The 21,572-nt window shown below is 42.9% G+C and overlaps 2 protein-coding genes across 4 annotated transcripts in view; one reads left to right on the top strand and one right to left on the bottom strand.

Annotated features, from left to right (window-relative positions):
• Window positions 1–331, bottom strand: part of med24 (mediator complex subunit 24) — a 66,163-nt gene extending 65,832 nt beyond the window's left edge. Inside the window, exon 1 of the mRNA XM_068013500.1 lies at window positions 231–331. The gene's annotated coding sequence lies outside the window, so the exon portion shown is untranslated. The remainder of the gene's footprint in view (window positions 1–230) is intronic.
• Window positions 332–494: 163 nt separating this feature from the next.
• rapgefl1 (Rap guanine nucleotide exchange factor (GEF)-like 1) overlaps window positions 495–21,572 on the top strand; it is a 76,868-nt gene continuing 55,790 nt past the window's right edge. For 2 of the 3 annotated variants that reach the window (XM_068013010.1, XM_068013009.1), the window contains exon 1: window positions 17,151–17,236. The gene's annotated coding sequence lies outside the window, so the exon portion shown is untranslated. Of the gene's footprint in view, window positions 528–17,150; window positions 17,237–21,572 lie in introns of those variants that run through there. The other variant, XM_068013008.1, reaches the window with a different exon arrangement.

The raw sequence follows: 21,572 nt of genomic DNA, 5'->3' as shown, positions 1-21,572 counted from the left end.
AACAAGAAATGCTGGAATCACTCAGCAGGTCTGGCAGCATCTGTGGAAAGAGAAGCAGAGTTAACGTTTCGGGTCAGTGATGCTTGGTTTTGGGGTGCCAGTCTACTATTAACCATGCAGAGGCTGCCAGTTTATGATTAACTATGTTAGGAGGTGCCAAGCTGCAAGAATGAACCTCCTTCCGAAAGAAAAATGTAAGGTGGAGTAAACCGCAACTAAAGACGCTTTACCTGAAATATTTCTGACAAAATCCCAAACTCAGCGTCGCTCCAACGACCTGCGCCTCAAGCAAAATACTCCGCCATGTTATCCGCCAGGACACACCAACCAACAAGGCCGCCGGCGATTGGGGGATGTCGAATCTGGTCTAACCAATGGAGTCAATGAGGTGGTGGCGAGCGCGGTGCCGCCTGGGAGTTGTCGTCCGCGGTTGCCGCGGCTCCGCCGAAAAGGCGGAAGAGAAAACTACAACTCCCAGCGGGCACCGCGAGCACCTCCCTGTCACCTGCCTTGAAAGCGCAGAGATGGTAAGTGAGGCTTGCTGCTGCAGTTTAAAATCCATGAGATCTGGTTTTAGGGTAATATAGGGGCATCTGTCTGCAGACATGTGTGTGCATATATGTGAATTTGCATGTCAAATGTCAGATGCCTCTGTTTATATATCTCTTTAAATGGTATGGGTTGTTTGTCTACCTCTTCGTGCTGGTTGGGATCCAAAGGTTCATTCCCTTTTGAGCACTTGAATTTCTCCTGAGACTGCTCTGTCTTCCTGGTTCATTTGATTATGATTTTTTTTTTTAACAACAGTTGCAGCATTGCAATGCTAATGCACATTGCCCTGCTTGCCGCCACCCTGCCTGCAGGTTGGGTGCAGTGACAGATGTCCTATTGATTCTGTTGCGCTTCCCGGAAAATGGGGTCAGCTTGCTTTTTTTGCGTGTGGGTGTGCATGATACTCCATCTAAGTCCAATGAGTCGCTATTCCACCCCCAGAAATTTGGTTGCTCATCATTGTTCTGAATCTGTACGCGATAAAGTCCATCTTTGAGTCTTTTTAATGCCAGGAATTTATGCCATGGTTTATTTCCTGCTCCATTAAACATTCAGCTCAGAGTGACGGAGCACTTTGCATGGACTCAATAGTATTGGTTACTTGGTCAATATGTCGAAATTTTCCTTTGCAACAGTAAAAAGGTGTTTTCTTTAATGTTTTTTTCCCCATATTCCCAGAATTAGAGAGATTCTCCTATTTGTTTTTCAGTTTGATGCCCTTCTCTCCCAGTCTGATACTTGCTGAGGTGCAACCCCACAGGTGCCAGTAGTCTCCACTACCATACCAAAGGGGCACTTCTTCAGTAGGGTCAGACATAAAGTGTTGGCAGGTTGTTTGTCTGTTAGAGATATCACAGCCGAGCCCAATTCAGTTCTTACCACTTGCGGCAGGGGCAAGAAAACTGGCTGACTATTTTCCCCCTCTCCAGCCAAGGGACACTGAAGCCAATTGGGGCTTCCAGCAGCACTCCTGGTGACTTTAGCACACTCAGCACAGACTAGGAGTTCCACCTGCAATCCATACAGTACAGTCCCACACTAGGAGGTGCTTTTACCCAGGTTTGACCATCAGGGAAGGCAGTAGTTCCTGGCACAGAGATGCCAAATCCCATTATTGTACGATGTTTTTGTGCTGCCCTTTATACTGCCTTTCAGATGTGACATTAATTTGAGGCCCCCTCAGGTGGATGTAAAAGATCCCATGGCACTATTTCGAAGAAGAGCGGGTACGATATCCCCAGTGTTCTGGCCAATATTTATCCCTCAATCAACATCATAAAAAAAAAATCTGGTCGTTATCATGTTGCTGTTTGTGGGAGTTTACTGTGCGCAAATTCCTGCCACATTTCCGACATTACAACAGTGACTGCACGTCAAAAGCGCTTCATTGGCTGTAAAGCACTTTGCAATGTCTGGCGGTCCTATATGATGCCATATAAATGCAAATCTTTCCTTTTTGTGCCTATTTTCAAAACAGCTGTGACAGTCTCAGCATCAGCTATGAAATGATTATTGCCATTTCTGAGGTTTGTTGGGAGGCGGAGAGCAAGAATAACAGAGAAAGGACATATTAGGAGCAGGAGTAAAGCCATTCGGCCCCTCAAGCCTGCACCACCATTCAATAAAATCATGGCTGATCTGATCGTGCCCTCAAACCCACTTTCCTGCCTACCCTATAACCCTTGACTCATTTGTAGATCAAAAATCTGTCCAACTCAGCCTTGAATATATTCAATGTCCCAGCCTCCACTGATCTCTGGGGTGGAGAATTCCAAAAATTAACAACCCTCTGAGAGAAAAATTCTTTCCTCCTCATTTCCATCTTAAGTAGGAGACCCCTTATTCTGAAATTATGCCCCGTCGTTCTAGATTCCTCCATGAGGGGAAACATCCTCTCAGCATCTAAAACCAGCAAAATTACAGAAAATAGCAAAATAGAACATAAGTAAGAGATAACATGAAAATTTGGGAGTTATATAGCAGGGCATTATGTATCTGAAAGAGAGGTTGAGATGTTGGGTATAACTGTTCCACCACAATATGTACTACGCGAAATCAATTAGGTTAGTTTCAACACAGCTTTTAGTGAAATGGGCTCACGGTAAAAAACAGTTCCAAATTTGCCACTATGTTGGCAATCAGCTGCATTTAGCGGGCATGGTCTGGGAAATGGAAGTATCATCACACTGTTACAGTAGGTGCTGCATGTAACTGAGGCTGGATCTGACCTGGGACTGCTTGGCACTGATTGCCTAAGTATGAAAGTGATCCATTTCCCAGCACTAACTTCCCTTACCTTGATCAGCACAAAAAACCCTGCAGATATGATGCGTTAGGATACATTCCACAGTCCCATGTTTTCAAGGTGTCGCACTCGCAGGGACTGTATGTTGCAGAAACTGAGCGACAGTTTTGAAAGCCCACCTCTGGGCTCATGCTTCCAACGGGCATGGCTGTTCCCACCCCCCCCCCCCCCCCCCCACCCCCCAGGAACATGGGATTGCCAAATTACTCCTATTGTACCTTAATATATGCGAACAGTACTTGTCAGAGGTCCTCAATATTCTGAGCTACAAGAAGTGTTCATATGGGGGTTGCTACCAATTCCTTCATTCTCCATGTGGCTTAGCTCCAAACAAAAGCTTTGTTTGGCTGCTGGAGCTTTAATTGTAGTCGAATGCTGCCAGGCAAAATTTGGGCATGGCTGTTCCCAATGCATGCATTGTTAAGGACTGGTTGGAAGCTGCCAGAATTTGAATTGTAATAAAACATTAATATCCCCCAGCTATACCACGTCTGATCACATATTGCTCTCAGAGCTGCAAGATTCTTTACTGTTGTTCCACACTGACAAGATTGTATAACCTTTATCTAATCTGCTGATCTGTCAAAACGACGAGAACTCCTGCATTTTTCTGTTTTGTATTAGGACATGTTGTCACTTGCTTTAATTGGACCTTTTCAAATCAAAGGGCAATAATGTAGTAAACAAAACAGTAAGCGATACGGAAGTGATCTCCCTGAACAGCACTATTTTAAACTGACCTTTCCTAAAATTGATTAATCTGCAATATAGTAAGCAGCTTTGAGTAAATAATTTCCTTCCTCACACCCTTATAACTCTCCCAACCCTCCTTAGTCTAAGAGGAGAGAAAGACAAAGACATCAGGTATGCAAGTTTGTAATATAGGATATGACACATGAATGCAATTGGGGTGAGCCTGTCTTTTTCTGGGAAGGGACATGATCTGCATCAGAGGTTTCAATAGAAAATGGCACGACATCTTTGCAGCTTGGAAACTGTGTCATTGTATTGAGAGTTTAACAGTAGGAAAATCAGGTTTGCCAACATATGCTGAGAAGAGTATGCTTTTAAAAAAAAATTGTGGGTGAGGGTGATCGTTTGAATATTGGCAAGCCCTCGCAGATACACTGCATTTGGAACAGTGTCCAGCAGGTGCAACAAAAAGCCAGTTTTGGGAAAACTAATTTTTCTTTTCAAAAAATAATTTTTAAAGCAAAACTGACGAGAAAATTAGATTCCTCTCCCTTCAACAGAAACATCTCTCTATTGTATTTATGAGCTTTAGCCAAGTATTAATGGTTCCTTTTGATTTAAAAAGTGAAGGTAAAACCTAAACACCATTTCTCTCTGCACAGATGCTGCCAGACATGCTGAGTATTTACAGCATTTTCTGTTTTTATTTCAGATTCCCAGCATCTGTAGTATTTTGCTTTTTATTTATGAGGATGTTGCCTGGACTGGAGATTGGTTATTTATTTATTTAGAGATACAGCACTGAAACAGGCCCTTTGGTCCACCGAGTCTGTGCTGACCAACAACCACCCATTTATACTAATCCTACATTAACCCCATATTCTCTACCACATCCCCACCATTCTCCTACCACCTACCTACACTAGGGGCAATTTACAATGGCCAATTTACCTATCAACCTGCAATTCTTTGGCTGTGGGAGGAAACCGGAGCACCCGGCGGAAACCCACGCGGTCACAGGGAGAACTTGCAAACTCCGCACAGGCAGGACCCAGAACTGAACCTGGGTCACTGGAGCTGTGAGGCTGCGGTGCTAACCACTGTGCCGCTGGTTAAGCTAAGGTTATTTTATTTGGAACAGAGGAGGCTAAGGGGAGACATAATTGAAGTGTTTAAAATTATGAGGGGTCTAGATAAAGTGGATAGGAAGACCCTATTCCCTTTGGTTGAGCGGTCCATAACTAGGGAGCATAGATTTAGGGTATGAGGGAGGAGATTTAGTGGGGATTCGAGGAGAAATCTTTTCACCCAGTGAGGTTCTGGAACTTACTGCCTGAAAGGACGGTAGAGGCAGAAATCCTCATAACATTTAAAAGGTACTTGGAGTGCCAGAACCTACAAGGCTACAGACCAAGAGCTGTAAAGTGGGATTAGGCTGTATGACTACTTGGCAGCCAGCACAGACAGATGGGCTGAATGGCCCCCTTCTGTGCTGTAAAATTCTATGATTTAACTACCTACTGATTCAAACCCTCTTTTTGTTTCACTTGAAGTAATATACTATGCTTTTACGCTACACTTTTAAAGGAACTCTTTTCCCAAATTCTTTGTGGAAAAATGGTCGAAAACATCTTGGAATGTGACATACCTGAATTAATACTTTATTATATAGATACAACATGCCCTAGCAGTCAGCTATTTCCTAATTTTCTTTGTGCCACTTTCTATTGAAACCTCTGATGCAGATCATGTCCCTTCCCCGATAAGAAAGAGCAGTGACGCTGACACTCCATTTTCCATTTTTGTTCTCTCATAAACTAGGCTGCGGTTTCTGAAGAGACAACTAATAGAAAAAATGAACTGGAAAAGATAATTCTATTGTGCCATCAACTTTGTACAATGGAAAATATGACCTTATTAAGTCTCTCAGGAATGTCTCCGAGCACTTCACACAATTAATTACTTTGAAGTGGAATGGCTGTTGCCACATAAGCCAGCACGGCAGCCAATTTGTGTACAGCAAAACCCCAGAAACAGCAAGAAGATGATTAGCCAATTAATATGTTTTGGTGCAGTTGAGTGGGGGAAGAATGCTGATTTGAACACTGGGAGAACTCTCTCCTCTTCTTCAAACGTGCTTTGCGAGCTTAATTCCCAGTAGAAACACCAAAATAGTCAGAAGAATCCTTCGTTTAACATTTCATCTGAAGTCCTTGATATAAATTGGTCACTTAAATTTAATGATAAAATCCACCTGCTGAGCTAGTAACTATATAAGCAATCCCTCGAAAAGTGAAATATCACGATGACTAAGATTCTTTAATTTGATGTGAAAGGCATCACAGTTCACAAGCCTTAACAGTTGACACGTTAATCTCAAGTCAGATCTCATTCACAGTGAATTGCTTTACTCATAATATATAGACAACCTCAAAAGCCAAGAAAAAGAACATTATGTCTGAGAAAGAGCTGCCTGTGTTCCAGACCTTTAATGTTACAATTCAGATTCTGAGAGAGCTTTGCCATAGGAACAGTAATAGGCTATTTAGTCCCTCGAGTTTGTTCTACCATTTGATTGTGGCTGATCTGTATCTCAACTCCATTTACCCAGCTTTGCTCTATATCCCGTAATTACGTTACTTCTATAAAGCTGTTGATCTCAGTGTTAAAAATTTCAATTGACCCAGCTTCCATATTGCTGTCAGCTCCACAGAAGTGGAGCATTATTTTATGCCTAGGAGTACTGATCAGCATCAGGATCATGTGTCGGCAGTCCATGGTTTTCCATACATGGTAAAAATGCCTCAAATTAACATATACTACAGATCAGCTATCACATATGTAGCAGGGTCCCACATGCAGAAGTGGGAGGAAAGATCAATTAATCTGTTTTGGTGTTGAGGAATGCCAGAACACTGTCAAGTTATAGAGTTCATTGCATATTACAGCACAGAGGAAGGTATTTGGCCCATCATGCCTGTGCCAGCTTTTTGAAAGAGGATTCCAATTAGTTTTCCCCCATAGACTTGCAGTTTTCTCGCCTTCAAGTATTTATCAATTTCCCTTTTGAAAGTTGTGATTGAGTCTGCTTCCACTACCCTTTCAGGCAGTGCATTCCAGATTATCATAACTCGCTGCGAAAAAAAACATTCTCCTCATCTCACCTCTGATTCTTGCTAATTATCTTAAATCTGTGTCCTCTGGTTCCTGACTCTTCTGCCATTGGAAACATTTTCACCTCATTTACTGTATCAAAACTCCTCCCGATTTTTGAACAACTCTATTAAATCTTCCCGTAACTTTCTCAGCTCTAAGGAGAACACTCTCAGCTTCTCTAGTCTCTGTAACTGAAGTCCCTCATTCCTGGGGTACTATTCTAGCAAATCTTTTAAGTGCAATGGACGTTCTGCATTTGCCTGAGTGGACACAACAGGCCTTGGTTTAATATCTAATCCAAAAACAAAAAATGCTTGCTCCAGCGATTTTACTGAACTGTCAATTTAGATTATGCACTTATGTCCTGTAGTGGGGTTTGAACCCATGGCCTTCTGACCCAGAGGGAAGCATACCACCAACTGAGCCAAACTGAGAAATAAACAAAATTCAGTACTTTCCGTTAAATAATAAAATACCACATCAGTGGTGGCACAACCTTGCTGTGCTCATTGATTTTTCTCAGTATAACTAGGGCAAAAAATACACTCGCATTGCACAAGGCACAGGAATCAATGCGATCTTTAACATGCTTTGCTTCATGCTCGCTCCTCGGAATCTGGTTTCCACTCAGTTGTGCATGAACAAAACGCTGAAATGTGAGTGTCAGTCAGAACAGATCTGTATGTGGATTTTACATGCTGACTGGCAGAACATAAAAAGAGATCAGGACACACTGGAATGGAACCAGAAATAGAAATCGGATGACTGCCAGTGCGCCTGAATTTTAGACGATTCTGACATTGTACAGCATTCTAAAATTCAGCACAACAGCAAAATTTGTAAATTGCCTTGTGGTACACCTTGGACCTCAAACTCCATAAAGAACCAAATGGATCTTAAGCATAGGAACATAGGAAATAGGAGCAGGAGTAGGCCATTTGGCCCCTTGATCCTGCCCCACCATTCACCAAGATCATAGCTGATCTTCTACCTCAATGCCATTTTCCTGCACTATCCCACATCCCTTGATGTCTGTAATATCTAGAAATCTATCGATCTCAGTCTTGAACATACTCAATGACTGAGCCTGCATCGCCCACTGGAGTAGAGAATTCCAAAGATTCACCACCCTCTGAGTGAAGAAATTCCTCCTCATCTCAGTCCTAAATGGCCTAATTCATATTCTGAGACTGTGTCCCCTGGTTCTAGAAGCCCCAGCCAGGGGAAACATCCTGTTCCTGCATCTACCCTGTCGAGCCCTGTAAGAATTTTGTATATTTCAATGAGATCACTTCTCATTCTTCTACATTCATCGATGATTTAAATACTTGTGTGGCACACCCCGTACCATTGCGTTCCAATTGTCACTGCCTTCCATCATCTCTGGTCTCAGATATTGAGACAGGAGGATATTAGTTCATTAGCCTGATATTTAGACACAATGGGCTGAATAGCCTCCTTCAGTGCTGTAACGCTTCTGTGATATAGTCTATTATTTCACTGAACACACCCATTCCCTCCTCAGAAAAACCCAACCAATTGGCAGTTGAGACATCAGAGAGTTGCAGCATTATTATTAAATCTGAAACCCCACACGCGATTATCATATTGCAGAAGTTAAAATCATCCTGACCCTGTTCCATAGCCAAGTTAGGCTGGATTCACTGCCTAGTTTGCTGCTCTTGTCTAAATGTCAATTACAAATTACATTCAGTTTACACTTTTTCACCCAAGTGTGTCCTGTTCCCAAAATTGGGCTGTGTTAGTTGAGGTGGTGGCATATCTGCCAGATGCTTGTACAGAGATGTGGATATCTTTGGTGCTGCTGTGCTGTTATACCAGCCGTTCCCCTTCTACAGAAATATTCCAGTCCATCTTTTAATCAGACTGCAGTCTATTGCCAACCATGTACAAAATCAAGTACCCTTTTTGAGCAAAAGAAGAACTGCACACAGCCTGAGAGCTACCCTGATATAGCGGAGAATGGCTTAAATGCACACATGAGCAATGACAGACAGGTAAAGACCCTTTCGTCCTCCCAGTCTGTCTCACACAATTGTGATACACTCTCCATTCCACCAAAACCATGTGATCTCCTGGGAAAGGCCAAAAACCCAGATTAAAACCCACACCAATTTGGGGGGGGAAAAAGCTGTATCTTCCTCTCTGACTATCCATGCAATTGAAACTAGTCCAAGAGATTATTCTTGTCCTGAGTTCCCTATAGTGCCTATCGTAAGATGTCTGTCCCAGCCAGAAACAAGTCTAGCTCTCGCTTTAAGGAATTCAGCGAATTAGCATCTTCCACACGCGATGGCAGCCTGTGCCCGAGGTCCGTTATTCTCTGGGAAAAGAACCTCCTCCTGACAACTAAACTAGATCTGGCCTTATACAGCTTAATATTGTGACCCCGGTCCTCCCTAACCTCCTTAATTGGAACAAACTGTAAACTGGAATATTAATCTATTCTTTTCATTGTCCTATAAACCTCAAATCAGATCGCCCCCTAAATCTACAGGAACATAAGAGCATAACAAATACGAATAGGAGTCGGCCATTCGGCTCCTTGAACCTGCTCTGCCATTCATTAAGATCATGGCTGACCTGTTTGTGGCCTTAACTCCGCTTTCCTCTCTGCCCTCCCCCGCATAACCCTTTACTCCCTGCCCTCCCCCGCATAACCCTTTACTCCGCTTCTGTAAAGTCTGGAGTTCCAACTATCTTGATAACTAAGATGCTTTATACTGGGAATTAGTCTAGCGGCCCTTCTCTGCACCCTTCCCAAAGCCTCGAGATCCCCCACCATGTGAGACCACCAAAACTGGACATGGTATTCCAAGTAGGGCCTGACCAAGGTCTTGTACAAAGACAAAATTATCTGCCTTGTCTTATAATCAATTGTCCTATGAATACGCTTCAACATTCTGTTTGCTTTATCTATTGCTTCACAGCATTGTTCATGTACCTTTAGAATGCCCAGATCTCATTCTTTCATTTACTTCAATGCTTTTCCCTGAAGGGTGTATGTCTGTTGAGCATTTGTTCTGCCCACATTCATAACACTGCACTTTACCAAATTAATCATTATTTATCAGTCATGAGCCCAATCTCCCAACACATAAAGATCAGCCTCAGGCAGTTGAGTATTGTCTACGGTCCTAACACTCGCACAGATCCTGGTATCATCTACGAATTTTCAGATCGTGCCCTCAACATCTACATTTAGATCACCAGCAAACATTGTAAAGAGCAATGGTCCCAATACTGATCTCTGCAGGACACCACTGGTGACAGGTCTCCAAACAGATCCAAACCCATCGATAGTTGCTATTTGCCTACATCCATTCAGCCAGTTCCCAGTCAAGCTTAATATATTACCGCCAGTACTAGTGGCTTCAATCTTGTAGATGTGTGATTTGTTTCATGTACGCTGCCTGAAAGGAGGAAGAAGCAGATTCAATAGCACCCTTTGAAAGGGAATTGGATAAATACTTGAATAGGAAAGATTTGCAGGGCTATGGGGAAAGAGTAGGGGACTTGGACTAATTGGAAAGCTCACCAAGACACGATGGGCTGAATGGCCTTGATGTGGCTAACAATGGGTGTGTGGGAATGATGACAATGAAAATAATCTCATTATGAGGAACGTAAACTGCGAAAGTGAGGCTCAAATTAATTTCTTACTGCCTGTCAGCCAAAAGGAGATTAATCTCAATGTCCATTGTGTCCTAACACTGCACCCATGCAAATGGGCTGTCAGCAGGAGTTGCTGGATAGCAATCAGGAGTGAGAGTGTTGGAAGATTTTTCCTTCTCTAATCCAGGGGCTCTTCCCTAATTTTAATGCCTACACCAGGCTAAAATGAGGCAACTCAGTATAGATTGGGGATAAAATCTTGGATCTTCCTGATATAGATGTCTTGGAGTAAAAATATCTGAACTACTGGAAGAAGCAGCATTATTATTATCTATATATGTATTTAGTACAATATGTTGCCTCCATGTAAAGAGTGAGGATCTTCAATGGTGGGTGGAGGAAGATTAAATTTATGATGTGATGTTTCAACACTACTATGACCGCAGTGGATTAGTGGCAGGTAATACTACACCTTAGTGTACGGTAAATTCCTTTTAACTTGCACATGTCGGGCGTCAAGTGACATCCTTAAATTAAAAGGAGTCTTCATTTGTAAAAAAAAAAAATTTGGAGTGTGTTTCCTTTGGTTTTGTTTCTGCACTTCTCAATCAGTTGGATTAAAGAAGAAAGCTCTGTCATGACTTTTAAGAAAATACAGTCGATAAGACACTAATACATCTCAGAGTTTAGATGGCATCACAGACAGAAAGAGCAACATGTTCGCTTTAAGGAAAAAAAGAAAGGATTTGTGTTTATAAAGTGTCTTTGATGACCTCAGGACAACCCAAACTCTTTACAGCCAATGAAGTACTTTCAAAGTGTTGTGATGTAGAGAAATGTGCAGCCAATTAGTGCACAGCAAGCTCCCACAAACAGCAATGAGAAAATGACCAGATCCATCTTTATAAGTGTTGTTGGATGAGGGATAAATATTGGTCAGTGCACTGGGGAGAACTCTCCTGTTCCTTTTCGAGTGGTGCCCTTAGGATCTTTTACATCTACTAGACTGATTAATCCCTTAAACATTTTGTCTTAGCGAGCCTCACAGTTACATACTGTGAAACCGCATAAGCTGTATCGAAACACCATCCTTATACCACAGTGTAATGAAAAATTAATTTTATGTGACTAAAAACACGCGCCACGTCCCCCAAGCTAAGCCACAGACTTAAATTAAAAATGAATGCATCTAATTAACAGCACAACACTCCTCCAGGGGCTAAAGTATTAGCTGTTTGAATTTGATGCTCTGTTTCTCTTCGCCGTTATATTACATTGAATTTACGTGTTAACATTTGGTGAGGTTCGCTATTTGGAGAGGGTTCTTCTCAGGACCTCCTGAGTGCATTTAAGTTTTATCTGACAATCAAAGGGAATTGTTGAAAACAACAACTTGTATTTACATAGCACCTTCAACATAGAGAACCATCACAAGACATTTCACAGAGAGAGAAAGAGACAAGAGGGCTTTTGGGAGCAGAGGATGAGTTTAGAGAGGTGGTGAAAGGCTTGGTTGAAGAAATTGGTTTTAAGGAGCTTTTGAAAGGTAGAGAGTATAGTAGAGAGTTTAGAGAAGTTGAGAGGTGGCCAGGAAGAGGTTACAGAGTTTGGGTGGGGTGAGACCATGGGGGGATTTGTAGATGAGGATTATAAATTTGGTGGGACAGAGAGCCAATATAGATCAGTGAGGATGGACACCATGAGTAAGAGGGTCAGACCTTATGGGAGCATTATCACCTGCAGTGGTTTAAGGAGAAGGCAAACCATGTTATTCTCAGGGTGGCAGGGGACGGGCAGTAAATGTAGTTTTGTCAGCGCCACCCAAATTCCAGAACAAATTTTAGAAGTCTGGGACAGGATACAGGGTAGGAGCATTTTTAAATGGTTGAAGTCAGGAGGCTAACAAGGAAAATATTGGAAAGGTTGAGTCTAGAGTTGATAATAGTGGATGAGGATTGTATTGGTTAAGTAGGCTGAGTTGGGATGAAGGTGGGAAATGTTTTGAAGATGGAAGGAAGGGGTTTTGATGATGGGTTGGATAAAGGTCCAGAACTTCATCTCAGGGCCCAACGGAATGCCAAGATTATGCATAACCTGGTTTAGCCTAAGCGAGCAGCCTGATGGATAGTGCCAATGGCAAGAGAGTGGAGTTTTTGTTGGTGACCAAAGACAATGGATTTGGTTTCACCAATGTCAAATTGGAAGAAATGCTCGATCATTCGTGACTTAATAACCGGGATACAATCTGATCGCACAGAGCTGGTGGTGAGGATGAAACCAGTGCTGGAGAGGTACATTTGGCTATCATCAGTGTACATATGGAAGATGACCCTGTGCCTCCGGATGATATTGTAACGGGCAGCGTACAGATGTGACAAAGGAGGAGCTAAGAATTGATCTTTGGAGAATTCTGGATGTACTTATCTCAGTCATTATCACATTGCTGTTTGTGGGAGCTTGCTGTGGGTAAATTGGCTGCCGTATTTTCTACAATACAACAGTGACTACACTTCAGAAGTACTTCATTGGGTGTAATGGACTATGGGACATCCTGAGGCTGTGAAAGGTTCTATATTAATGCAGGTTTTATCTTTCTTTGAGAAATGTAAATTATTGCAACACTACAAATTTTATTGAACACTATTTGTCTCCTCTCTATGCTGTCATGTTTCATGCTATATGGCCCAGGATTTGGGATTTATGATTTAGGAGCTGGTTACTTCTGACAATGAAGTACAGGAACATATATATATTATATATATTATATATACACACACTAATAACCTGCTGTTTGAAACAGCCATTTAATATCACGGTGCCTGTAACTTGGTACTGTGTATATATGCAGGTCAAAGTATCGCAATTACTCATTTAGTCCTTTGTTACATTATCATAACTTTACTGCCATAGTGAAGCATGCGCAGGTAGTAATCCTTCATTTTTAATTACTGATTATATATCATACCCAGCAATAAGTTACAAATCTGTAATTCCACCTCAGGGCTGAGGATGCGTACAGACCATTCATTATTCCATCTCAGAATTTATAATGTACAGTGTCTGAACCCCTCCTTCCCCTGCCTTATCATGATTTCAGCTGAATAACTTTGCCCTGACCTCTAATATTCTGTTTGGACTGCACTCCTCCGCTCTGTTGTGACACCACTGTCTGTTCGTCCATTTACCCACGTGTTGAGCCACATGTTAGTGCGATTCTTCATGTGCCAAAGTCATATTGTCTGCTGTATGTTTTCATTCCAAACATTTTCCTTTCCTTCAGGCATAAGCTGCCATGTAGTGTATCTGTCTCCACATCAACTGGCCTCCTTTCTAATCTAGCTCAACATGCCAAGATAAGGACCTGACAATCTGAACCAGCTGTTCTGAAACCAGACACAATAAAACTGGACCAAGTTCTTACACCACAGTTTGTCATATTCATACTTCAATACTATGCTCAAGTGCTGTGCAATATCCTGGGTTGGGGTGGGGAAGGGGGGGGGGGGAAATGGTGAGAAGGGGAGCAATTAGAATCCACTCAGAAACCAGCATTTTCACAACCACTGGAACTTTGTGTACACTCAGTTGGTAGCACTCTTGTTTCCAAGTCTGAAAGATTGTGGATTCAAGACCCGTTCCATGACTTGATCACATAATCTCGGTTGGCACTTCAGTGTAGTGCTGACGACTCCTGGGTGAGTGAAAATTTTTCATGCTGAAATTCCTTCATGGCCTCACCCCTTCCTGTTGCTGTAATCTCCTCCAGCCCTATTATGCTCCGAGAACTCTGCGTTCCTCCGACTCTGGTCTCTTGTGCATCCCCCACTCCCTCCGCTCCACATAGGCAGCTGCACCTTCACCTTGGATCTGGAATTCCTCCACTAAACCTCTCTGCCTCGCCACTCCTCTCTCCTCCTTTGAGCCTCTCCTTAAAACCAACATCTCTGGCCAAGCTTTTCGTCACCCCTCCTAATATCGCTTGATGTTAATTTTTGTCTTGCTCTCCTTGAAGCACCTCGGGACATTTTCCGACATTAAAGATGCTACAAAGAGTGCTCATAGTAGTATAGGTTTTAAATACCTTTTTGGGTATTTAACCCCTAACACAGTTCTTTTCCTCCTCTGCTTGATATCTTCAACAATCTTTCCTAAGTCGGAAATTTCCAGTGCCGTGCAATACATTCATGTTAATCACTGCACATGGCCACTTGTAATGATTATCTCCATTCACATTTTATTAGTCAGCAGACTGATGGGTTAGGAATTCAGGTTTTGCAGCACACTTGGTTGTGTTTGAGGTAAACAAGCCACTCTCTCCAAACACCTGCCCCATCTTCAACTGCTGGGCAATGCAGGCAAGTATCAACTTGTCCCTTCACTTCAGTAAGTGGGAACAGCTGTACTTGTGATGTGGCTGCGAACAGTCAGCACTTGTACAGCCCTTCAAAGAAATGATTGCTTTTGTTTATCGATTAATGGGATTTGAGGATAACATTTTTCTTTTGCTGTTCAGGTGGGGTTTGATAGAAGTAGAAAACTGAGCTTTCTTGTCTCTTTATACCTGGTGCCAATATTCAGTATTCCTTGAACAGTATGCCTTTGGCAATTATCCTGGGCACTCCCTTCATTATACACACTTCAATGAAGTCTATATAGCTCATCCTATCTACTGTGCCATTTAGTCTGAAAGAAAGAAACAGGTCCGGCAGAGCTGGAGATGCAAAAATCGTAGAGTAGCAATCAATTAGACACATATTTAGGATTGGTACAAAGCTGTTTTTGCACTGCATCATTTTGAAATGTGCGCTGTAATGTTGCCGATTTCCCAGGATCTCCACAGGGAACATGTGGCTTTGCACCAGTCCCTGCACATCACCCACTGAGTGCATTGGTGGTGGATCATGTGTCTAGTTCTTGCCTGGCAGGCTGTTTTCCCACTCTGGGGAGCATTGTCATCTTGAGAAATGGAAAAGCTGTGCATAAGGATGCTATCGCACGCAGTCAATGCAAATACTTTGTGAGGTGGTGACTTTCTAAGACTGGAATGATCCTATTGTACGGACAATGATGTTGTTGCATTATGCAATTATCACCAGATGCCAAAAATCCAAATAATTTGTGGAGGCTAAATGATGCCACTTTAAGCAGACTAGGTGAATATTTATCATGGGGTGGAGAGGGGATAATATAGCTTAGTTTACAGCCATACACCAGACATTTTGTTCCAGAAATGTGGTCCTGTTATTCCTTCTTGTTTCCCTGTCTCATGTTTCTACAATGGAGGTATTACAATTGTTTTCAGTCTCAAAAATTTCAAAAGGCTGATTGATATATTTTTATTTGGCAAGGGTACGAAGGACCATCGAACCGGTGGGTAGCTGGAGTTAAGATACAGGTCAGCCATGATCTAATTTAATTGCAGAACAGGTTTGAGGGGCTGAATGGCTTACTGAATGACAGGGCTACGGGGATCGAGCGGGGAAGTGGGACTGACAGAGTAGTTCCATGGAGAGCCGGCATGGACTTGATGGGCCGAATGCCTCCCTCGGAGCCGTAAATGACTCTGTTACTCCACGTTCCTATGTTTTCTTGGCAAGGGAAGGGGAAAGTCAGCCAGTGTTTGAATTCTTGATCACTATTCATGAACTGCCTTGCAAATCTGTGGTGTGAAATAAGTGGCTTTTTATCAGTTGACGTTGTTTATTGGTAAAATGAGCAAGATTGTAACAGCAGACCTGAGTTCAATATCACTGTTGTTGATATTAGCAAATGAACATTAATGGGTTCTCATGGCATTCCTTTTGTCTTCTGTTATAGTGAAGCCATCTGAAATAAATTTAATTCAGACAGAAATATTAATTGCATTGAGAAACTGGCTGATTTCTAAAACGTATTCCACGACTAGATTTTTAAAGAAGTTAGTGAGAAGTTAATTATTGAATGCAGGCAGTAGGTTAACTGGTTATTAAGTACACTAAGTACATACATGAATTACATTTGATAAGTTAAACTAAATCTAGTTATTCATTAGCATAGTTGTAACACACAGAACTGCAAAGAGTATGAGTGTCGGTAACTTGGGCATTGTACCAGAATTGAGCCTCTTTGAACTAAGAAAAGCATCCTTTGGAATTTTCCTATCAATTGGCACCCAAACAAACCCTCTTCCTTCTCTCATGTCACCGAAAGAATCACAAGATATTAAAAGAAAGAAAAAGAGATAGATTTCCAATTTCTCCGCGCCTTTCATGACCTCAGGACATCCCAAAGTGCTTTACAGCCAATGAAGTACTTTTAAAGTGTAGTCACTGTTGTAATGTAGGAAACACAGCAGCCAATTTGCGCACAGCAAGCTCCCACAAACAGCAATGTGATAATGACCAAATGGTCTGTTTTTGTGATGCTGATTGAGAGATAAATATTGGCCAAGACACCAGGAATAACTCCTCTGCTCTTCTTTGAAATAATGCCATGGGATCTTTTACATCTACCTGAGAGGGCGGACGGGGCCTCAGTTTAATGTCTCATCTGAAAGCAGAAAATTGTACGGCAGATAATTCTCCATAGAGGTCAAAGTATCTTATAAAATTCTTCAACATGAAGACTACTTCTTTGAAAACCAACACCACTCTCAAAAACAAAATGCTCTCTTATTGTTTGTTCTGTCAAGACAGAACAACTGGATATTCATTTCATTCTGGTAATTTGGCAGAGCAAAATAGCTGCAATGTATTTCTACATAACAACTGATAGTTCTGAAATTCACTGCACTTACTAAATGCAATCTTTCATTCCTCCTAGTTCTTCATTATTTTCTCCTTTACATTCATTTTTATGATGATATATCAGAGGGAAAATCTCCCCTCTCCCATAGCAGGCCTGAAAAACTGACGGGTAAGTGTTTTAAAGTCCAATGAAAAGTTCCGCAAAGGGAATTTTTAAAATATGATTTCGATCCAGTTAAATTTCAGAAGTATCTCTGTTGTGCTTAATCTCATATTGATTAATGCATCCTCCCAATCCCTGTGAGGAATACAGCAGAATCATTAGGGAATCGTTCATGCATACATATAGTCATTACAGCACGGAAGGAGGCCATTCGGCCCATCGAGTCCATGCCGGCTTTATGTAGAGCAATCCAATCTGTCTTGGCCACTGGCTCTATTGTCACAGCCCTGTAAGTTTACTTCCCTCGCATGTCCATCCAAGTTCCTTTTGAAACCACTTTGAACAATAGTTCTTTAATCTTGCCTGTCTTTCCCCCCCAACTCACCGCCCCCCCCCCCCCCCCCACAAAAAATGCTTAATTTATTGAGAAAATATCTTCTCACGATTAAAATTGCTATTTAAATTTTAAATTGCTGCACTTCATACTTTGATTGAGGATGCCCATAGCTAACCCTTCACTGGTGGTCTCCACCATTCGCTGCACGTATTCAATAAAGCGCTTTATAAAATCTCATTCATAAACTACAGATGTTTCTGTAAAATAGAAAGGACACTGCATCAGCAGAACTCTCCATCTCTCAGTGCTCCCATCATATACCCGGGAATGACTTTTTTCATATCTCCTCCACCTTAGTGTTTAGTGTCACAATTCCTTCAATAAAAGGCTCCAAATGTCTGCATAATATCTTGATGGAGCTAAAAATGTAAAAGATTGCTGCATTATTCATGCAATACATCTGACAAGGGAGCAGGAGAAAAATAACATTTGCAATGTTGTTTTAAGCATCTGACTTTCAGAATTCCACAGATTATATTTGATACCCATGCATATCGATCCATTTAATCTGTTACCTATGTCTATATGTAGATAATATATTTATATATTTACTCCTGTCTCTCTGCAAAGGTTTGCAGACACATCTATCCATCATTCTTCAGGTCTACATGGTCACAGGTGCAAATTTTTGTGTCATATCAAAACGTTAAACAAAAAAAGCCCAGTTATTCAAATATACAGAGCAACTTCCACAAAAAACCCTTTAATTGACTCTTAAATGAAAAGTATGAAAAAAAAGGTAAGAATTATTAGCCTCACATCGACCAAGGGAGATGGAGCTTGTTGCCTTAAAGGTTAACCACAGTTGTGTATAGCTGCACGTTCGCAGCAAAATAATACACGGTGAGTTATGTGGCATAATGCTGTAAAACAGTGAACCCTCAGACCTACTGCGGGAAGCTCCACTGGAGATCCATTGGCATATAGAAAAACAGCATCAATTACATGTCTGTCATACAGCAGGCATCGGGTTCCGTCACACTTCAGGTGCAACCTTCTGTCACACTGCAGATGTTACCCTCTATTACAAAAAAAAAGCAATTAAAAAAAAAACAGAGGAATTTTCAAGCAGCTTGGAATTAGTTGCCTGTTCTCCACAAGATGTACTTAAAGGAACAGGCCATTTTAAACACAACTCCATGTTATCAGCTAAACATCACGAATGTGCTCGGGATTTACTTATATTTTTATTTGTTCATGGAATGTGGGCGTCGCTGGCTAGGACAGCATATAATTCCCATCCCTAATTGCCCCTGAGAAGGTGGTGGTGAGCCACCTTCTTGAACCGCTGCAGTCCATATGGGGTAGGTACACCCACGGTGCTGTTAGGAAGGGAGTTCCAGGATTTTTACCCAGCGACAGTGAAGGAACGGTGATATAGTTCCAAGTCAGGATGGTGTGTGGCTCGGAGGGGAACTTGCAGGTGTTCCCATGCATCTGCTGCCCTTATCCTTCTAGGTGGTCGAGATCGCTGGTTTGGAAGGTGCTGTCTAAGGAGCCTTGGTGCGTTGCTGCAGTGCATCTTGTGGATGGTACACACTGCTGCCACTGTGCGTCTGTAGTGGAGGGAGTGAATGTTTGTGCGTGGGGTGCCAATCAAGCAGGCTGCTTTGTCCTGGATGGTGTTGAGCTTCTTGAGTGTTGTTGGAGCTGCACCCATCCAAGCAAGTGGAGAGTATTCCATCACACTCCTGACTTGTGCCTTGTAGATGGTGGACAGGCTTTGGGGAGTCAGGAGGTGAGTTACTTGCTGCAGGATTCCTAGCCTGTGACCTGCTCTTGTAGCCATGGTATTTATATGACTACTCCAGTTCAGTTTCTGGTCAATGGTAACCTCTAGGATGTTGATATTGGTGGATTCAGCGATGGTAATGCCACTGAACATCAAGGGGAGCTGGTTAAATTCTCTCTTGTTTGAGATACTCATTGCCTGGGACTTGTGTGGCATGATTGTTACTTGCCACTTATCAGCCAAAGCCTGTATATTGTCCAGGTCTTGCTGCATTTCTACACGGACTGCTTCAGTATCTGAGGAGTCATGAATAGTGCTGAACATTGTGCAATCATCGGTGAATATCCCAACTTCTGACCTTATGATTGAAGGGAGGTCATTGATGAAGCAGCTGAAGATGGTTGGGCCTCGGACACTACCCTGAGGGATTCCTGCAGTGATGTCCTGGAGCTGAGATGATTGACCTCCAACAACCACAACCATCTTCCTTTGCGCTGGGTATGACTGCAACCAGCAGAAAGTTTTTCCCCTGATTCCCATTGACTCCAGTTTTTCTAGTGCTCCTTGATGCCGTACTGGGTCAAATGCTGCCTTGATGTCAAGGGCAACCACTTCTCACCTCATCTCTTGAGTTCAGCTCTTTTGTCCATGTTTGAACCATGGCTGTAATGATATCAAGGAACTGATTGGCCCTGGCAGAACCCAAACTGAGCAGGTTATTGCTAAGCAAGTGCTACATGACAGCACTGTCGACGACACCTTCCATCACTTTACTGATGATCGAGAGTAGACTGATGGGGCGGTAATTAGCCGGGTTGGACTTGCCCTGCTTTTTGTGCACAGGACATACCTGGGTAATTTTCTATATCGTCAGGTAGATGCCAGTGTTGTAGCTGTACTGGAACAGCCTGGCTAGGGGCACGGCAAGTTCTGGAGCACAGGTTTTCAGTACTAATGCCGGAATGTTGTCACGGCCCACATCAGTATCCAATGCCTTCAGTCATTTCTTGATATTACGTGGAGTGAATCGAATTGTCTGAAGGCGTCTGTGATGCTGGGGACTTCAGGAGGAGGCTGAGATGGATCATCCATTTGGCACTTTTGGCTGAAGATTGTTGAAAATGCTTCAGCCTTATCATTTTCACTGATGTGCTGGGCTCCCCCATCATTGAGGACGAGGATATTTGTGGAGCCACCAGCTCCAGTTAGTTGCTTAATTGTCCACCACCATTCCCGACTGAATGTGGCAGGACTGCAGAGCTTAGATCTGATCCATTGGTTGTGGGATCGCTTAGTTCTGTCTATCACACGCATGTTACGCTGTTTGGCACTCCAGTAGTCCTGGGTTGTAGCTTCACCAGTTTGATATCTCATTTTAAAGTATGCCTGGCACTGCTCCTGGCATGCCCTCCGGCACTTTTCATTGAACCAGGGTTGATTCCCTGGCTTGATGGTAATGGTAGAGTGGCAGATATACCGTGCCATGAGGCCACGGATTGTGGTTGAGTACAATTCTGCTGCTGCTGATGGCCCACAGCGTCTCATGGGTGCCCAGTTTTGCATTGCTAGATCTGTTCGAAATTAATCCCATTTAGCACGGTGGTAGTGCCACACAACACGATGGAGGGTATCCTCAATGTGAAGACTGGACTTCGTCTCCACAAGGACTGTGCGGTGGTCATTCCTACCAATACTGTCATGGACAGATGCAGCTGCATCAGGCAGATTGCTGAGGACGAGGTCAAGTATGTTTTTCCCTCTAGTTGGTTCCCTCACCGCCTGTTGCAGCCCCAGTCTAGCAGCTATGTCCTTTGGGACTCAGCCAGCTCGGTCAGTAAGGTGCTACTGAGCCACTCTTGGCGGTGGACATTGAAGTCCCCACCTAGAGTACATTCTGTGCCCTTGCCCCCCTCATTGCTTCCTCCAAAAGGTGTTCAACATGGAGGAGTACTGTATTCCACTGTGCCGCCACCTCTGCTGGGTCTGTCCTGCCGGTGGGATGACATGGTGATGGCGGCGTCTGGGACGTTGTAAGGTATGATTCCGTGAATATGATTATGTCAGGCCGCTGCTTGACTCGTCTGTGGGACAGCTTTCCCAACTTTGGCACAAGCTCCCAGATGTTTGGAAGGAGGACTTTGCAAGGTCGACAGAGCTGGGTTTGCGGTTGCCTAGGTCCCGTCCAGTTTCATTCCTTAACGACTTTGTAGCGG

The sequence above is a fragment of the Heterodontus francisci genome, chromosome 33, assembly GCF_036365525.1.
Source record: "Heterodontus francisci isolate sHetFra1 chromosome 33, sHetFra1.hap1, whole genome shotgun sequence".
NCBI lineage: Eukaryota > Metazoa > Chordata > Chondrichthyes > Heterodontiformes > Heterodontidae > Heterodontus > Heterodontus francisci.
This window is presented reverse-complemented; position numbering and strand designations above follow the sequence as displayed.